Below are 12,436 nucleotides of genomic sequence, written 5' to 3'. Positions count from 1 at the left end.
AGTGCTGGTTTCTTATTCCTTCTTAGTAAAAACATGTTAGGTACCAAATGTCTTTTTTTTTCAATTGCTCATTCATTCATTTATTCATCCATTCAATAAAACTTTGATCAAAGAACTTTGGTTCCAACTAACCCCTTGCACTAGGGCTCAAAAGAACAAATCAAAATGATGTCACTCATTCTAAAACTTCACCAAGCCAAGACTGAGCTTTTATTTATAAGAAATCAAGACAGGCCAGCGCAAGTCTCCTCTGACTTAGCTCTTAGAAGCAAAGTAACTGACATGACCAAGGCACTCTTTGTTTTCTGTTTCCGCCCTCCTCAGCACTTTCCTGTCTGTGAAACCAATCTCCGCTGCTCAGCTCGCTGGAACACGCCTTTTATTCTATGGAATGAGGTATTACCCTATTCTAGAATTGAAAATAAAAGTTCATTAAGATATTTAAACAATTTGTTGGGAGTTTGCTTTTTGACGCAGTCAGTGAATACTTACTGAGCACATATAGTATGCCAGGAGCTACAGAAGACGTTGGAACTACAGTCATGAGTGAGACAGACCGATTCCTGCCTGTCCTTATTGGCCATAGAATGTTGGGGAAGCCATAGAAGAATTTAACTGGTATGACAATAAGCCATGTAAAAAATAAGACAGTGTAAGATGTTAAATATCACACACAAGGCAGGGAGTGGTAACACATGCCTGCCATCCTAGCACTCAGGAGGCTGAGGCAGGAAGATCACTGTAATGTAGAGGCCAGCCTGAGCTACAAAGTGAGTTCAAGGCCAGTTTGAACTGCATAATGAAACCCTGCTCAAAAAAGAAAACAAAATCATAGACAAGGAGGACATGATCCTGGTAGAGGCATCAAGAAATAATTTCTCACTGTGCATTACAATATTTGCCTATAATTCCATCACTTTGGGAAGCTAAGTCAGGAAGATTTAAAAAAAAAAAAATCAAGCCCAATCTGGGTAACTTAGTGACTTAGCGTGGCTCTGCGGCAAAGTAAAAAAATAAAACAGGCTAGAGTTGCAGCTCAGTACAAAGGCCCTGGATTAAATCTCTACTACTGCAGGAAGAAATGAAAGGAGGGAGGGGGCAGAAGGAGAGAGAGACAGACAGAGGGGAGAGAGGAGAGAGAGAGGGAGGAAAGGAGGGAGGGAGAGAGGGAGAGAGAGAAGGAAGAAGGAAGGAAAGGGAAAGGGAGGGGAGAGGAGGGCAGGGCAGGGCAGGGCAGGGCAGGGCAGGGCAGGGCAGGAAAGAAAGGAAAGGAAAGGAAAGAAAAGGAAAGGGAAAAAATACATTATCTGGGAACTTAAATTTGACCTGGGAGGCCGGGGATTTGGCTCAGAGGCACAAGTGCCTGCATGGCAAATGCAAGATCCTGGGTTTGAGCCCTGATTTAAAAAAAAAAAAAAAAAAAAATTACATTTGAGCTGGGGCACGAGAGAGGAGTTGTATCTGTGAGCAGAATTTGCCAGTTGCCTAGACAACATATCTAGTCTTCTCTTTGTTATTTTTATTTTTTTTTTCTTTTCAAAGTTTTATTGATAAACATATAGCAATGAGACAGTTTCAAATCAAATTGAAAGTACAGTTTCAACAAATAATACACTGCATATATTCTTCTTAGTGGTTAATTGCTGTTCTTTGTTAGTTTTAGAACCTAGATTTTATTCACAACAGCAGACCTCCGCAGAGCCAGGGAAGGCCAGTGAGCTGTGAGCAAAGTTGGTGAGCGGAGCTTCCAGAAGCACCTCTGTGGAAGGCGGCTCTGGGAGGAGGAAGTGCTCTGCCTCTGCCCCTCCTGGATGGAAGAAGGCAGACCCCATGCAGCTGTGAGGATGGAAGCTGCACTGATGCTGGGAAGGAGACTCACTCCACCTCCTGCTTGGACACAGAAGAAAGAGCTGGGAGCATTCCCTCAGCAAGAAATAAGAGGCGCACAGCCTGGGGCAGGCCCCTTGTACCGTGTGGGCACACTCTGCCCTGGTGCGGGCTAAGGTGCTCTTCATCCTGTTTAAGCATGTGCACCGAGGCCCTCAGGCCTCAGCTCCATTCTCAGTCCCCTTAGGTAAGGGCCCCAGGGGACAGCATCCTTATACTGAAGCATGACAGAGGAGCACAGAGGACTCCATCCACGGCTGGAGTCCGTCTTGCTCTCTCTTCTCTGGGTAGCCATGCAGTCCATCCAACGTTCCAGGTTTTTCTTGGTGACCCCAAAATGCAAATGCACACATGTGCTCAGACTCCTCCTGTCAAGTAGAGACACACCACTTGTTGACGGTGAGCAGGTCTCCATGGCATAGTGGAACTGAAGACTTATCCACCCCTTTGCCCTGGGAAGGTGTTGAGCACACCTCTCCCCCAGAGGCTGAGAGGATAGCCCCTCCTTCTGGGCACACAGGGATGCAAACATAGTATCTGTAGTGTCCTAGAGATCTTGAGGGACATAACAGAGAAGCGGGGATGGGAAGCTATCCCCACGGGTCGTACCACCTCATCCATGTCACTTGTAGACCTCAAAAAAGACCTGTTTTTCACTCAGTGCAAAACCATTGATGGCATTGCTGAAAATAAAGCTGTTGAAATAAGGTCCTTGTCTAAAATGCTAAGAAATTCTAGCCCTCAAACAGAGAAACTGAGACATAATAACTGAGAACTAGGACATGCCAGGATCTGATCGATTGGGTACGGTGGACACAAGACTTTTCAGCTATAAGCACCAGTGGTACCTCCTTGCCTTTGTTCCCTACACAGGCCATCCCCATCCACTTGCATGCTGAAGGCACCCCGCTGCTCTTGAAAAGACCTTACGTTTCTTCATACTGCCCAGACCACACTCTGACCATGGAACAGTTTTCGCTGCCGAAGCGAAGTGACAGCAGGATGAACACAATGGGCTTTTCTTGTGCCCTGTTCTCTTCAAGCCAATCAAGTCACAGAATAAAATGTCCAACCAACACAGTGTTAGGACAGTAGGTCCCTTACTGTTGACTCCAGCCCCAGAAAAGCATGACACTGCAACATGGGTTGGAAAATACAGACCTTGATAGAGCTCAAGGTGGGTTGGCACAGGACATCCAACCAGTTTTTCTTCTTTCCATGTAAGAGAAAATATGAATTGTGTATGTCTATATAAAGAAGCTCAATTTCCCTAGTAACTAAAATCGCAACACTAGATTGGTTAAAAAAAAAAGCAAACGATAACAAGAATGCGAAATGAGGACTCATATATTCTTTTTACTTTGTATTTTTTAGTAAGGGTTTACAGGGTCTACAGGGTCTCACTAAATAGATCAGACTCATAGTGATCCGCCTGTGTTCAGCCTCCCAAAGAGCTGGGATTACAGGCGTGTACCACCACACCCAGTCTCAATGGCCATCTCAGCACACCCTGGAGGTAGGCCCAGCCCGGTATGCTGGGGATCGAACCCTGGCCACTGTGCTCTGCCTAAGCAGGCATTTTAATCCTCTGAGCTATTTGGCCAGCCCTTATTCTTATGTCTTTTGCCAAAAAGGAAAGCAAGTTGATATCATCTCATGAGGGTAAGACATATATCCTACAACCCTGCAAAACTTCTAGTTTTCCTTCTGTAAGAATTTTTTTAACATATATGTCAGGAGACATGTTTAAATTTTTTTACAGCATTATTGTTTGTATTAGAAACCAGAAGTGATCCAAATATTTTCTGTCAGAAAACTGAATCAGAAAAAAAAAAGAAAGAAAGAAAGAAAGAAAGAAAGAAAGAAAGAAAGAAAGAAAGAAAGAAAGAAAACTGGATCAGTAACTTGTCATACACAATATTAGTGTCATCAACATCAAAGTATCACAATAGGACATTATAGATCATGAAAATGATCCAACTATACAGACACAGAAGAACATGGATGAATTTTAGAAATACAATCTTAAGGGAAGAAAGTCACAGAAAATTGCAGGCAGTATACATACCCTTTAATAATACTCTGAAGCCAGATGGGGAAGCACATTAGTAACTTCAATGGAATTGGTAATTTCTAGTTTGGCTTAAGTAGAGGGTTCACAGCTTTCTGACCTATTAGCATGCTTCATAAGTAGCATACACATTATAATTATTCTTCTGATGTACAGAATGATGAATAAACAATTTAGAACTATACAAAAACCTGTTTGTCCCTCTGATCACGTTCAGCTGCCTCTCCATTTGCCCGGCTGTCAAGTCCCTCAGCAGGAAGTACAGGACAGTGCTTGTCGCTGGAGTCTGATACCATCTGAGCACCACTTGCACACAGCTCTGACACTTAGGCAACGTCTCGCCTGGGGAGCCCCATCCTCCTGGGGAGCAGCCCAGAGACTCATTTCTAGCAGGCATACAGCCCAGCTCTGTGGTTCAGCGGCTCCTTCAGAAGATTTCACTGTGGGGGATGTGGCAGGAGGAGGACGGCTACCCTGGCATCAGTGCTGCTGGGGCGGGGGAGGTAGGGACAGCAGAGGCTCCTGATACCTGGAGGTGGAAGTGGTCCCAAGACGGAATTCCTAATTCAGATGTGCTGGGACACTAACGGCTGTGATGGGCACCTAATGGTGGGGTGGGGGTGGAGACAGTGTTCTGGTCAGCGCCCTCCTGAAGAGGCTAGGCTGTGTTTTTGGAAGTGCTGCCCCAGGTCTTTTCTCCAGTCACCCTTTGAAGACTCTCCTCTGCTGAATCAGCTGGGATGGGCGACTGTCGCCTTCCTAAAGCCACGTGCAGGGCTGTTGCTCCCCTCTGATAGATCTCACCTCCCAGCATTTCACACAGTATAAACCAACACACAAGAATACAGAAATGTGTATACACACAAATATATCAATATTCATACAGTTTCCTGCTCTCAAGAAGCACCAAGCCTTATCAGGAAGATGGTACTGTACACCATCGATTAATTAATACAACACCCACTCCCATCTCCTTCCTTCCCCTTGGCTGCATCTGTTATAGTAGACATAAAGAAAAATATTTCCCATCCCACACAGAGACTCAAAGCCAACATGTGACACAGTGTTGGCCAGTGATAGAGGGGTAGAGGTCAGCTGGGTGGTTGTAGAAAAGGTTTGGCTTTTCAAACAAAAGACAGATGAGGCACGTACCATGTCTGCTACATTCCTGCCGCCTTGAGTGTACCCACGACACCTGGATCTGCGTGCAGAGGTCAGACGGCAGAAGCAATGGAACTAAACCTGGAAAGTCTATCTCTGACTTAGTGTTTTATGAGAAAAACAAACTGTTTCTTGATACCTGGCTATTAATCAAATAAACTGCTGCCTACAGCTGGAAGCATTCCTAACTTAAACATGACAAAGTTTCGGGGAGCAGTAGATGTTGTAGTAGATGGGAGAATGAAGGGCCCCCCAAGGCAAATGTAGTGTTCTCCTTCCTTGCGCTATTTTGTTCTCTGCAATTAGTCTCCGTACCTGCTCATCAGTATTCTGTCTTTAAGTTTGCCAGAACCAAGTACAAAGGGTGATCTTTAAATCACATCAAAATGTAGGCCAGGTACTTGCTAACCCTGTTCTCTAACTAAATAATAATGTTTAACTTGTAGGAAAAAAAAAAAAGTGTGTTTATCTAGAGGATTATCAGGACTGACCTAGGAGACAAAGGTCTTGTGTAATTGCAAGAATGCTCCTGACTAAAGCAAAAAGAAAACACTCCCCAGACTACAAAGACAGTAATGAGTGACTCAGCACCTTCTGGTCCATTATGTCTCTTTCCCCCTCAGAAAAATCCTTTCATACACTAGTATTCTTTTTTGTTTGTGTTGTGTGTGTGTTTTTGTTTCTGGTCTTTTTGTTGTTGTTGTTGTTGTTGTTGTTGTTGTTGTTGTTGTTGTTGTTTTGGGTTTTTTTTTTTTTGAGATGGGGGTCTCACCATGAGGTTCACACTGACCTTGAACTCACTACCTAGCCAAGGTTGGCCTTAAATTTGCTGTAAGCCTCAGCCCCCTAGTGCTGGGATTGCTGGTATGTCTCCGTGCCTGGCTGCAGAATTCCTTGAAATAGTTGACCTTCTGGTGCTTTTCCCAATCGGTTGGCTCACCGTAATGAAGCCTGACATCTTTCTCACCAACTCTCAGTTCCTGAGTTTGGCTCTCACATGACGAATGGCTGGACCTCGGCCCAGTATCATACTTGTTCCTTAGTGTGGACAGCCATGGAAACCCTGAGTGCCCAACCACTACTCAGATTCCTCCTCTTTTGCTTTTGGTAATATTGCACCACTACTGCCAAGCTGAGGCTAGGGACCAAGTGCCAGAACTTGATAAAGGGGGCATCAGGCCACAAGGTTCTCAGCACACCTATGTGTGGACGGGCAAGGCTGACTTGATGGACACATGATCTGTGTAGCCGCACAGGTCCCCACTCTGGAAACGTCGCAGGTTTAACTTAAAACTCTTCATCACTGCCTTGAAATTCTTATTTGTGAACAAGGGCCTCAAACTTGTTCCAACTGGGCTCAAATTAAGTAACTGGATCTGGTAAGAAATCCTCAAATATTAATGTACAATAGTTGCCCTTATCTATGATTTTACTTTCTGTAGTTTCACTTACTTGAGATCTGAACATATTGAATGGAAAATTCCAGAAATAGATAATCCCTAAGTTTGAAGTAAGTTTTATAGTGTAATTATTCTATATTTTATTCAGTGTTGTTAATCTCTTACTGTGCCTAATGTACAAATACCTCCTATCCATAGCTTCAGCCATCCAGTGGAACTCCTGAAATGTATTTCTTATCCCCCGTAGATAAGAAGGATTACTGTGGACCAAATCAGAAATATGTACTAATTAACTCAGTTTTTCCCCACGTCCATACTCGTGAACCTGGTAAAACACGAAGTGACTCCTCTCTAATGTGGATACGCAGCACCCCCAAAGGAAAACCAAAGCCCCTCATGACATGATGCTGCCCTGTGAGCTGTCACTGTTGCTTTCAATATAAACATGCAAGTTTAAAGGAACAGCTTCAGAGCTTGACAATAGCTTGTTCGGCAATGTTTCAGTCTATAGTGTCATGTGGGGATGTGTCTTATCATCTAAATTCTGCTTCACATGAACCTGTCCAGTTGGGAGAGTGAAAATAAAGCCAAGTGAGAATAAGCAAAATAGCAAGTATGAACTATGTTACTAGCTTGAAACAGAGGTGGGGAAGTGAAAAACATATTTTGAGCAAGTCTGTGTAATATGAGCTATATATATTAGTTAGAATTCAATTTCAACTGTTATGAAAATGGTCACAATACAGCAGAAAAGTCTGTTTCTTTCATAAGTAATAGTCAGATGCTCACAGCCCAGAGACAAATTACCAAGGTGACAAAGCTTCCCAAGGCCCCGTGCTTTAAAATGTGGGGGCTCAGGGATGGGAAGATAGCCTGGCAGGCACAAGGACCCAGGTTTGATCACCACATGCTGCTGAGCTGGCCACCCAAACTGGGCATGGTGGTACACACCTGTAATCCCAGCCCTGGGCTGAAACAGGAGGGTCACTATGAGTCCAAGCTGCATAGTGAGACCTGTATGAAATACATAAAGATTTTTTTAAAATTAGGGGGCTCCAGTGCCTCCCCTATAAGTACATTCCAATGACGAAAGAGGAGGACTTGTGGCTCCATCTTACATAAATCTCGGTGCTTTTGTCCAAGGAGGTCTTGGTTTCCTTCCGGCATCACTGGCGCTGCTTTTCCTTTTCCCTACTGAGTCTTCCTCGTCCTCCAACATCACAGTGCCAGATGGGCCTGGAGCCCCGTCCTGCCTTCCCTCTTGCCCCTCCTTCTATCTACCTACCTTCTTTGATGGATTCATGGCTTTAAACCAAATTGTCTTCACATAAATCATTCTCACAGTTACAGCTCCAGCCCATAACTGTCTTTTAAGCTCAGATGCAGGTGTCAAAAAACATCCTCCACACCTCCCTGCAGACCTTCTCCCTGCTCAGCTTTCCTCTCTGCTTCCTATCTCTTCCCATGGCGGCCTTTCCCTATGGTCACTCAGGCCAGAAACTGGAGTTGTGGAGTTGAATTGTCTGTCTTACCCAATGTCTAATCTCTAAAGAAGTCCTGTCCCAGCAGCCTCACCTTACAGATATACCCATATTCTGACAATTGCAACACCACAGACTGTGGCACTGTGGACTCTCATCCAGGTAACTGTCACAGCCTAATGCTCCCTGTTTCCACCTGTCTGCTACAGACAAGTGTCGACTCAGAGGCCAGACCAGGTCAAAACCTTCCAGGGGTTCCTATTACACACAGGATAAAAGCAAGTCCTTTCATGGCCAGCCTTCTTTGGTGCATCCACTGCTGATTTTACCTCCTCTTCTCCCTATCATTTGCTCCACTCCAGCACCAGGGCCTTCTCACAGTTGTTCAAATACACCAGCACCACCACTTCAGGCCTTCGTGGGTCGTTCACCCTGGAAGCTTCGGGCCTTCGTGGGTTGCTCACCCTGGAAGCTCTCTCTCCAGTACCTGAAGGGCTCCTCCACCAACCTCCTTGAAATCTTTCCTCAAATGTTGCCTTCTCAGTGAGACCTGTTTGCCTGTGCCCCTGAGCACCACAACACCCCACCCCACCCCACCCCAGCCCCTTCATCCTCTGTACCCTCTTTTTAACACACTTATCACCTTGTAAAATCCAATTAAGTTATGTGTTACGTTTGCTACATCTCCCTCTCCTAGAATAAGCTCCACAGAAACAGGAATTATCATGTCTTATGCCTACTAAGTGCCCACAACAGTCCTTGGCATTTAGCATGTGCTCAATAAATATTTTTAAATGGATAACTAGAGGAATGGAATTCAGTGTTTCACTGGCCGTGATGCCCCCTGCTAGCTCTCCCACTGCGCTAAGAATAGGGATGGCCTTTGTTGTTGGTGTAACTCACAGACTCAACTCACTCTTACTACTTGTCTTCAGCAAGCGTAGGTGTCTAACACTATCCAGATAGGATTTGGAAGGGTTCCAAAATAAAAGAGGGATTACAGAAAAGTTAAAATATTAGGCCATGGTTAATACTTATAGCAACTCTATTAATTTGAACCAAAATAGGAGACATATAATTTTCAAAAACATTCTTCCCCTTTCCCTGCAGACATTTTAAATATATAAACTAGAAGCAGGGTTGGGTCATGAGTCTGTCTAAGGTTAAAAGATCATTTTTCTCAAATAAGTTAAAAATCACAAGTCTTGTTGAAAAAGAAAAATGAACATGTGTAGAGTCCATGCCTGTAATCTAGATATTCTAAGAGGCTGAGGCAAGAAGGTCATACACTGAAGCCCAGTCGGGGCAATTTAGCAATTTAGCAAGCGCTAGGGATGCAGCTTAGTGAAAAAGGCCTGGCTTCAATTGAAGGGAACATGTATTCCCCACACAAAAGGAATACATGTTTAAGAACTGTTTAACCCAGGAAGGAACCAGATCATTGTTATACCTGATTCAAAAGAGAGTTCTAAGAATGAATTACAGATTCATAGATCAAGAATATTGAAATGAGTATCCAAATGTGGACAAAAACTGGCTTTTCCTTGGGGCAGGGAAAGCAGTCAACTGCACTGCTACTGGTTCGATCAGAAGTTTTGTAACTACAGGTAAGGCTTGACTGCATCTCAGAACTATTTACAACTTACATAGTTACAAGAGAGCGTCCACAGAACTAAATGACATAACCCAGAGGAGTCTCCAGGTATCTGTGGACAACACAGTTTTCCACTGAAGCACAACCTCTCCCTACTCTATTCAGGCTTTCTGATCGCCAAGAGTTCAAGACCAGCCTCAGTGAGCTCAAGGCCAGCCTGAACTGCATAGCTAGTGAGACCTTGCCTCAAAACCCTAGACACATACTAAAACACCCCTTTAACCTCTCCCAGCTTCTACAAGGAACATCACTGGCTTCCTGTCAACTCCCACACCCACAATAAACTTTGCTTCCTGTCTAGCAAGATCCTCTTTAATACAACACCACTCTCCTTATATGACACTTTAATTCCAGCAGAGTTGATTCTTCGACCTCAAGCCAAGCCAACAGCCTCCCACACACTCTTCCTGATCCTGATGTTCCCCTTAATCACCTACATCCTTCTTTCTGTTGCTTACTCTCTGAAAGCCCCAAGAGGCGTCCATCCTGTTCTTTAATTATCTACCACCACTAGACCTTGACCATGTGTTCATTCAAACATTTTATGAGCACCTTGTATAGGTAGGAGGCACAGTCTGGACTCAAGGATGAAAGCCGCAGTGCCACACTGCCTGAGGGGAAACAATGTGAAGACAGGTGATTAGCACTTGGGGACAGGCTGCTTTGGGAGCAGAGGAAGGCATCTAACACAGACAGGTGAGGGTGGCAAAGGTTCCCCAAAGGATGTGGCATTAACTGAGCAAAGAAGAGACTAGAAGAACTAGCGCATATTTACATATAACTACAAAACAGTCTTTAAATATCTTGTTACATAGTACTTCTGTGAGTTGCAGAATGTACCGCTGTAAAATATGTCATGTTGGCATATAAAGTTTATTTCTAGCTAATGTTACTTGAAATGCAGCAGATGCAGAAAGGGCATTTTGAGTTTCCTTTTTATTCCTGAAAGCAAGATATAAAACTTGTATATGAGGCTGGGCATTGTGGTGCACGGCTATAATCCCAGCACTCGGGAGGCCAAAGCAGCAGGATCACTGAGAGTTCAAGACCAGCCTCAGCTGCAAAGTGAGCTCAAGGCCAGCCTGAACTGCATAGCTAGTGAGACCTTGTCTCAAAAAGACCAAAAAAGAAAAATAAAAAACTTCTCTGTGAATGATGCTTTCCTTATACCAGGAGGGGGAAAAATTATCACCAAGCATAAGTCCAGGCAGGGAGAGCAAACATTTTAATCATTTCTTTTTTAGTGTTGGGTTTTTGAGGAATAGGGAATTGAACCCTGGGTCTCTGCTGAGCTATCTCCCCGGCCCTTTTTTATTTTGAGACAGGGGCTCACTAAGTCACTAAACTGCCCAGGCTGGGCTTCAGTGTGCAACCCTCCCACCACAGCTCCCTAGAGTGCTGGGATTACAGCTGCATGCCAGCATGCCTGGCTGCAAATGTTTTAAAGTTAATCCTATGTTCCTTTGGCTTCTCTACATATTTATTTTTTCACAATTACTATTCATTGTTCAATCTGGGATATAAACACTTAGGGCTTGCCATGTTTGGGGTCCTCGATTTCCTGTGAGGCCTCCCACAAAAAAGGCAAGATTCTTTGTATACTTTTTTCCTGTTAATGTTTTATGACAATTCAAATTCTCAGGCTTAGGTTGAGGCTGTAAGAGGGTACTGTCGTCCCTAAGATAGTAAAAAGGACACCTGTTTTTAATTCCGTGTTTTCTAATAGAAAAATGTAGGAAATACCTCGTCAATTCAGGGTTTGATGTATTCCCAAAGTGGGTATAATACTGTTCACTTATTTAGGGGCATGGAAATGTACTTTTCCCTTACATCACTAGACGTAGAAAAGTAAGGACGTCCTTTAAGCAAAAAGAAAAGTAAAAGACATGCCCGGAAATTCTGCTGGAGCAATACATAGAATTGAGAGCACACTCGCAGCCAAAGGGGGCCAGGCTGGGCACCCCACACGCCTGGGAGGCGGCAGCCTGAGCACCCTCACTAAGAGCTCTAGGAAGACCTAGAAAGCGAATGTAAGGATTTTGTCTGTGCAGCATAAATAGGGATGAATTTCGTTTACCGAGTTTAAACGCAACTTCGCGTTAGTCATGCAGCATGGACTTACGCAGCGCGCCCTGACTCTTCCGGAAAGCACGCACGAATCCCTGCTCCGCCCGTGAAGAGGGGAACAGACTTCTTCCCTGCTGCCACCTAGACCAGAGACTTCAAGCCCCTCCCGAAACTAAAATCAGCAAAGCCAGAAAAAATTCTCAACAGACACTAGTTTAATATAAAAGGTGGTTTCTTCCTCTCTCCTACTTATCCGTGTTAAGGCATGTATTTTGTTTTTTTACATTGAAAGATTTTAGCTCCTTTCCAAACACCATTACCGTCTTAATTAAACACCGGGCGCTGTCCACCAAGCTCCTATTTTTGCTAAGTGCTCGGGCCGCCTGACAGCTTGTGATCTTGGACCAGATGAAAGAACAAACGTAAGGCCAGGAATAACAACCAATCGGCAGGAGCTGCTTCCCGGTCCGCTTGTGCGGTCGGCGAGCCCAACACCAGGAGCTGGCTCCCTCCGGGTTCGGGGTCGCTCGGGGGATTCCCAAGGCAACTCCGCCCTTCTGTCACCAATTCACCCCGGCGCGGGCACAACGCCCCGCCCCCGCGGACGCGCGCGCACGCTCGCTCTGCCGCGCGCTTCCGCCTTCCCGTCGGGAGCCCCGCCCCCAAGAGCCTCCCGCCCCGCCCCCTGGCACGAGCCCCTCTCCCCGAGCCCGCG

The sequence above is a fragment of the Octodon degus genome, unplaced genomic scaffold, assembly GCF_000260255.1.
Source record: "Octodon degus isolate 3935 unplaced genomic scaffold, OctDeg1.0 scaffold00006, whole genome shotgun sequence".
NCBI classification, from domain to species: domain Eukaryota; kingdom Metazoa; phylum Chordata; class Mammalia; order Rodentia; family Octodontidae; genus Octodon; species Octodon degus.
This window is presented reverse-complemented; position numbering follows the sequence as displayed.